Source organism: Humulus lupulus, chromosome 6 (genome assembly GCF_963169125.1).
Source record: "Humulus lupulus chromosome 6, drHumLupu1.1, whole genome shotgun sequence".
Taxonomy (NCBI): Eukaryota; Viridiplantae; Streptophyta; class Magnoliopsida; order Rosales; family Cannabaceae; genus Humulus; species Humulus lupulus.
The window spans coordinates 190,854,587-190,861,580 of NC_084798.1; the positions used below are offsets into that span (position 1 = coordinate 190,854,587).

At 40.7% G+C, this 6,994-nt stretch overlaps 1 non-coding gene across 1 annotated transcript; it reads right to left on the minus strand.

Annotated features, from left to right (window-relative positions):
* Positions 1-6,463: 6,463 nt before the first annotated feature.
* On the minus strand, positions 6,464-6,570 carry LOC133787623 (small nucleolar RNA R71). The gene has a single exon (XR_009872632.1). It is a non-coding gene; the product is annotated as a small nucleolar RNA R71 (small nucleolar RNA).
* Between the last annotated feature and the right edge of the window lie 424 nt (positions 6,571-6,994).

Below are 6,994 nucleotides of genomic sequence, written 5' to 3' on the forward strand. Positions count from 1 at the left end.
TTCGCCTTGGTGATCGAGGCGTTGTAGCACTCCCTCGCCTCCCTCTGGTTTCCCAACACGCATCCTATCCCTGCGTCCATTGGGAATTTCATAGCGAGGTGCCATATAGAGGTGACGACTCGTAGGTCGACCAAAATTGGCCTCCCTATCACAGCGTTGTAAGCCGAAGGACAATCAACTAATATAAAAGTAGTAAGTAATGTCCTATTAGCAGGTGCAGTACCTGCTGTGACTGGGAGTCTAATCGACCCTGTTGGGGCGAGCCCTTCTCCGGAAAAGCCATAAATGGTTTGGTTGCATGGCTCCAGGTCTTTCATGGATAACTTCATCCTTTCCAGCGAAGACTTGTATAGGATGTTGACCGAACTTCCTGTATCGACCAACACCATTTTCACCATCATGCTTGCGATCTGCACGTCCACGACCAGTGGATTGGAGTGTGGGAATCGCACATGGTGGGCGTGGTCGTCAGAGAAGGTGATCAGTTCCTCCTTTGTTCGAGCCTTTTTTGGTGCTCGATCCTCAACACTCATCATCTCGATGTCCTGGTCGTGGCACAGGGTTCGAGCATATCGTTCCCTCACTTTCCCACTATCTCCTGCAAGATGTGGGCCTCTGTAGATTATGAGTAGGGTACCGTCCACAAGAGCTGGCTGTAAAGGTGGCGAGTGTTGGCGTTCAGGCACCGACTTATTTTCACCTTGAGCCTCTAGCTGAGAACCTCCCGCCGCTCGTACAAATCTTCTTAAATGTCCCTGCCTTATCAAGAACTCAATTTCGTCCTTCAGCTGGTTGGATTCATTAGTGTCGTGCCCGTAATCTTTGTGAAAACGACAGAACTTTGTTGCATCATTCTTGGAGATATCTTTCCTTATAGGTGCGGGCCGTTAGTAGGGAATGCTTGAGCTGGTCGCCTGGTAGACCTCAACTCGTCTTTCAACAAGGGCAGTGTAGTTGGTGAATCTCGGTTCATACCGATTACCTTTGGGGCGCTTGCTCTGTGAGGTCAAGGGTTCGTTGTTAGCCCGCTTCCCACCATTTCTACCACTGCCATTCCCATTGCCTTTACCGTTGCCATTGGGTTTTTCGGACCCATTGGCGCCTTTGGCAGGTTCTTCCTTGGGCCCCTTGTCTTTCGTTGGTGATTTCCCTTCGTTGGCAATCGCGTCTTCGATCTTGATGTACCGATCAGCTCAATCTAAGAACTCTTGGGTGCTCCTTACCCCATTCTTTCTGAGGCTGCTCCAAAGGGGTGAATGGTGTCTAACCCCAGCAGTTAGGGCCATCATCTTACCTTCATCGCCCACAGTCTTGGCTCCAGCTGCAGCTCGCATGAAGCATTGAACATATTCCTTCAAGGGCTCCCCCTCTTTCTGGCGTATCTCTACCAGTTGGTTCGCCTAAGTGGGGTGCACATGACCTGCATAGAACTGTCCGCAAAACTCCTTTACGAACATTTCCCAGGATACTATACTAGCAGTAGGGAACTTAAAGAACCACTCCTGGGCAGTGTCCGACAACGTTGCCAGGAAGATGCGGCAGCGAGCATCTTCTGACACCTTTTGTATATCCATTTGTATCTCAAACTTATTAACGTGAGATACTGGGTCTCCACACCCGTTGAAATTTGGCAGTGTTGGCATCTTGAACTTACTGGGAGTTTCAGCCACAACAATTCTCTGCACGAAGGGGGTGCCTCTCCTTCGATCGTACTCAATGTGGGATGTTCGCTCCTCGACTAGCTGCTGCACCGCCTGGTTCGGGGCATCAATCTGAGCCTGAACAGCTTCTGGGATTGCTGGGCCTTTGGTGCCGGGGGAATGTACACATCGTGCCTTTCTCCGTGGTCGTTAAGCACGTCCCTCAGATCATCGTCTCCTTGCCACTGTTCGCTGGCTCCTAGCCGACTAAAGACGTTGTTCTGCCTGGGCTGCCCCCCAGTGTTATGACCCGCTGGTTGGTCTTCTCTAGGTGGGGGGCTCCTGCCTCCACCTCTTTCTTCATTCCTCTGACTAGCGTTTCCTCTGCCGGAGTCAGCTTCATTGTAGTCGTGGCCATATCTTAATCGTGGTTGACTATGGTGCGACCGACTATTCACTCTGTTGCCTCCTTGGGCTGGCATTTCCTGAGCGTTAGGGGGAGGCCTGCGCTGGTCGATGGGTCCCTATGCATTGTTATGTCGTGGGGGGCCCCTGACCGCAGAGCATGTCTCTGAGTTCCTCCTGTTGGCAGAAGGACGCTGTCCCCTGCTCAGTGGATGTGGCTCTTCATCCCCTGGGCGTCTAGGGCTGCAGGGTGGTTGCCCGGCCCTATTCTGTCTCGGGCGTGGGGGATTGCCTCGACCAGCCTGAGATGGAGGCTGCTGCTCAGGATACCTAGGTGGGACATCATCCTGAGCCATAGGTGGCTGCTCCGGCCTTTGAGGGGTTACTGGTTGGAGCGGAGGACTAGGATTGGGACCCCTTTGAGGTGGCCCGTTTGGTGGCTGATCTGGCTGGGAGGCTGGCGTAGCCTGATTCCTAACCAGCTAGATGGTCGCTTCAAGGGCAGCCATGGCATCCCTCAGTCGATGGTCCATCTCAGCCTACCGCTTGCTCAGCTCCTGACACTGACGCTCTATTTATCTTTGTTGCGATGCCATTATCTCGGCAGCATTCTCCTGATTGGCCCTCAGATTGGCCAACTCATCCTGCAACACCCTCAGTGTTGCTAATGGCTGTCGTGTACCACAAAAATTTAACAATGATTTTTCTTTCAATACTTCCAATTATTTCAGTATAATAGCAAGCACAGGTCGAACCCACGAGGACTATCGTTCACTTTATTATTCAAGAATTAACACTAAAACTTAAAAGGGGATTTTGATTTTTTACTCAAAATTAAATAACATAAACTAGAAGCAATTAAAGATGGATAATACGATATTAAGAAACAGTTAAAGGTTAATCTCCACCCTCAACAATCATTCCTAATCACTAATAATAAATATTATTCCAATTTCTCAATTAAACTATTAACCCCGCAGACAACGCTGAAGCAGTCAATTATCCCAGTCTCCCTATTATAAGTAATCAAGGCGAAGCGCTCAATAATTAACTCTTTTATCTAAGCAATAAATCTATGAAGCATACAATCTATTTAACTTAGATAAAGCATTAAGTTCTATGGAAACAAGTTAATCTAGGCAATAAATTAATGAAGCATATAATTCATTTAACCTAGGTTCTATTTTTCATCACAATCAACAATTCTTTTGACATAACTATCAATTGTAATTTATCACATACACTTATAATCCTAAACTATTAGGTGAGTAGTAATTTTAAGATGACAATTGAAAAATGTAAAACCTTAATTAGTTGGCCACCTAACAAGAAATATCAAAATTCATAGCATTCAATTGGAAAAATAGAAACAATCTAATATTGAGAGAAATTAAAGAACAATATTCATTATCAATAATCAAGAATTCATGTCTTGGATTTTGAATTAACCCTTAACCTAAAAAGAACCTACTCCATAATTGTAATCATAATCACAAACATAATTATAATTAAAATTAAAGAGATTAAGGGAAGAAAAGAAACTAGATTGATGAACAAAAGTAATGTAGTCTTGTAGTCTTCTCTCCAGCCCTTTCTCAGTCTTTTTCTCTCTTAAAACCGTAATAAAGATCCCCCTCAAATTAACCCTAATCATCCTTTATAGTCTCAATTAAATTCTAATTAAAAATTAATAAAAATTCTGAAAACGACGTCGCGAGCCGCGGCCTAGAACAAAATCTATGCCTAAATCTGTCCCTCAGGCAGCGGCCTGGAAATTACGCGCAGCGGCCTGTCTGGAAGAAAAAATTCTGAAATTGCAATTTCCATTTAAAGTGCCACGGCCTACCTCCAAATTCTTAAATTCTTGATCTTAGAAAGCTTCCACGTTGCCACCACTTCCACATTTCAATCCCGAAAGCTTTGAATACTCCTAAAACTTTATTTTAACTACACTTGCCATCAAAATGTCAGATTTATCATCATAAAACGCAACGTAGAAAATATGTTGTAGAATCACGAAACTTAGTGAAAACTATTAAAAATGTTATCATAACACCATCCAAGCATAGAAAAACTTAACAAATATTAATACAAAAATGACCTTATCAGTTGCCTTCAGGGTCTCAGAATCTAACTCCTCCTCATCAAACTCCAAATGCGGTTCGTCCTCAGCCACATTTGGGGGAGGAGGCTGGGATGATGCAGCGCCAGCGACCTGTCCGATCTTCTTGGATGTTTTTGCCATTAGATTCTTTCACAAGCTCTCAATGAAAGCACCAGAATGTTGAGCCTCAAATTAACCAACGACACAGAGTCAAATATACGATAGGAAAATAGTACGATGCTTGAGAATACAATCTAATGGAAAGTAAAGAACACCAAGAATTCTAGTGGTTCCGCCCCAAAGATTGGTAATGACCTACGTCCACTTGATACTATTATTAATGTTGAGCTTCAAAGGCGTGACCAAAGAACTAGGGTTCTTGAGTTTCACAAACCTTAGAAGGAGAAACAATACAGATGATGGATAATAGCAATACAATTCTCTTCTTCTCATATTAGAGAAGAGGATTCGAAAAAAGATCCCCCCTTGAGCTATTTCTTGTATATTTATAGGCTCAAGGAGGGTTACATGAGTCAATTAATCATATCTTTCCCTAATAAACATATATTCAGGTTATAATGAAGAGATATTCTCAGCTATCATTACAACTATACAAATTTATACCTAAATAAACGGAGTATACGACCAGGCTGGTCGTATATAAAACTTGAACCCTGCGTATAGAAGTATCTCTGGTCGACAGGCGAGCAGCATCTCTACCACGTGTTAAAAATTCTTGCCACGTCATCCACAACTGTTTTTTGGATAAACATTAGTAATTTTATTTGTATTGTTGTTGGTATGAATATTGTGTTAGTATAGTGTTCTTTTATTTGTGTGTTGTATTCTTTTTATTTGCTAATTTTTAGTTAATTTGAATATTGTAAAAAAACAAAAAAAATAGTTATATATTTTTTTATCTTTCTCTAAAAAAAAACACTATATATATAAATATACATATATATTAAAAAAAAAAATAGGAAAAGAAAAACTAAACACAAATTATTTTTTTTTCTTTTTTTTTTGGTTACGTAAAAAAAAGTTATTATATAAATATATATAATTATATATTTTTTCTTTTTAGTTAACTCTAATTTCATTCATCTTTCTTAATTTATTTTTTTATTTTTTTTAGTTTAATAAATATTTGTAAAAAAAAAGAGATTAAAATTGTTATTTTATCTTCACTTCATTTTTCTTTTCTTTATTTTTGTGTTGACTATTTTGTTGCTTTAGGTTTCTTAGTTTAGACATTTCATTCTTTTTGTCTTTGTCTTTCTTAGAATTTATTATTCCGCGGAAAAAAAAAACATAAAATCACAAAAAATTGTTCATAAAATTTCAATCATAAAACACTTAGTATTAGGAACAATTGTGTAATATTACAAATGGCAAAAACTAATATTGTTCTGACTAGAAAGATTGGTTGTTAAATAAGGTTTATGATAGCATTACCCCCCCACACTTACCTGGGAACCTCGCGGAGTTCTATCTAGGCAAGTGTGGGCCTAATGCGGTACCTTGGCAACCTTCCCAATCGGTCTGGGAATATTTCAAGCGTATACCTTTGCACTGTTACATTTTTTATTTTATTACTATAAGAAAACAAAGCCTGTTCTGTCAAAATAAGCAATTTTACTCAACTTAATGGTTATTTGGTCGAAAATGTTTAACTTGTGATCCTCCATACTTACTCAGCAACCTCGAGGAGTTCTAGTAAGGTGTTGGAGATCATCCCAAAACCTCCAAATCTACATGGTAACAAGTTTAGCAAAAAAAATCATAAAATAAATTTAATTCTCATTTCCGAGAGTGGATGAATCATCATGAAACTTCTAGTGAAACTTATTCCAATTCATCCACTACTCCTTCAGAAACCCCTTCCACCATTCCTGCTTCTCCACACACCTTAGTTGGTAATAATCTATTTTCTATGGCTCACAATGATGAAATCCAACCAAGGACTCTCAATGACTACCTCCATCCTACTCGCACTTCCATGCCTTCATGTATTATATTCCCTCTTAATATGCATGCATTATACTTTAAACCTGACATGATTCAACGCTTGCCCACATTTCATGGAATGGAAAACGAAAGACCAAACGTGCATTTTAAAGAATTCAAGGAGGTAGTAGCCACATGCTATATCCGAGCTGAAAATTCTGATTATGTGCAACTAAAGTTCTTCCCCTTCTCCTTGAAGGACAAAGCCAAAAGTTGGTTATACTTTTTGAGACCTAGGTCTATTGGAACATTGGAGGAAATGACCAAATCTTTCCTTTTGAAACACTTCCATAGCCATAAGGCCAACAATCTAAAATAACAGATTTCCACATTTGCCCAAAAAGACAATGAAACGTTCCATCAAGTCTAGGAAAGATTCAAAGATATGTTAAATTTGTGCCCTCACCATGGCTATGAGAAGTAGCGTTTGGTCAGTGACTTCTATGAAGGCCTCACAAGTTGTGAACGCCAATTTGTAGAAATCTTATGCAATGGTGAATTCCTCGAAAAAGAGCCAGGCGATGCTCTTGAATATCTCGAAGAAACCGCAAAAAAATCTCACACCTGGACTGGTCCAAGTGCTACTGATAGCACCAACTGACACAAACCATTTGGGATCTATCAACTTTGAGAAGAGGATAATGTTATGGCCCAAATAGAAGCTTTAAAAAAGTTGTTTGAGGTCTTAATGACAAAAAATGGCCAAAAAACGCACACGATTGCTCAAGCAGAACCACAAGAACCGTGCTTTGTGTGTGGAGGGACAAATCATTTACCTAAGGACTACTTAGCTTTTAATGAAATGAGGGGGGTTTATGAGGAGCAATGCAATGCCTTA